The sequence below is a fragment of the Etheostoma spectabile genome, chromosome 10 (genome assembly GCF_008692095.1).
Source record: "Etheostoma spectabile isolate EspeVRDwgs_2016 chromosome 10, UIUC_Espe_1.0, whole genome shotgun sequence".
Classification (NCBI taxonomy): domain Eukaryota; kingdom Metazoa; phylum Chordata; class Actinopteri; order Perciformes; family Percidae; genus Etheostoma; species Etheostoma spectabile.
The window spans coordinates 30,572,488-30,573,096 of NC_045742.1; positions in this window are offsets into that span (position 1 = coordinate 30,572,488).

A 609-nucleotide genomic window follows, 5' to 3' on the forward strand; every position below is an offset into this window, starting at 1 on the left:
GTTTGAAGGATCCTTCCTTGACATTGGGAAACAGCTCCTGTCTTGTGTTTCCCTGTGTCTGTGTGTTCTGCTTCCTGTTTTTGATAATCAGCTTCCTGTCTTGTCTTGTCTAGCTTCACTTTGTTTGTCTGATTGTCCTGCCCCGCCCTAATGTGATTCACCTGATGTCTCACCTGTTCCCCATTACCTCGTTACCTCTTGTATTTAACCCCTGTGTTTCCTTTGTCTCTTGTTAGATCATTCCAGTTTATGCGTCCCACCGTGGTGTCCTGTCTGCCTGTTGGTGATCTTTCCTGTGCCAGAGATTCCTTGTGAGTCTACCCCCTGTGCTTTTTACCTGTTTTTGTGTTCTTTGTTCCCTGGCCTGTTTTGGACTCTTTTCCCTGTTGTTTTTTTTGGATATCTTGTGTTTCCTGGATTTGGCATTTCCCAGTGCTCCCGGTGACTTTTCGTTGGACTGTTTTTGCCCTTGTGGTTTGCTCCTTATTTTTCAATAAAGCCACCTGTGTTGGCCCGCCAACCTGCATCTTGGTCCTCCTTCCCCTGCTACCCTTAACATTTTTACAGTCTTACAGAACACTCCACAGGCAATACTGTACTACTGTACTC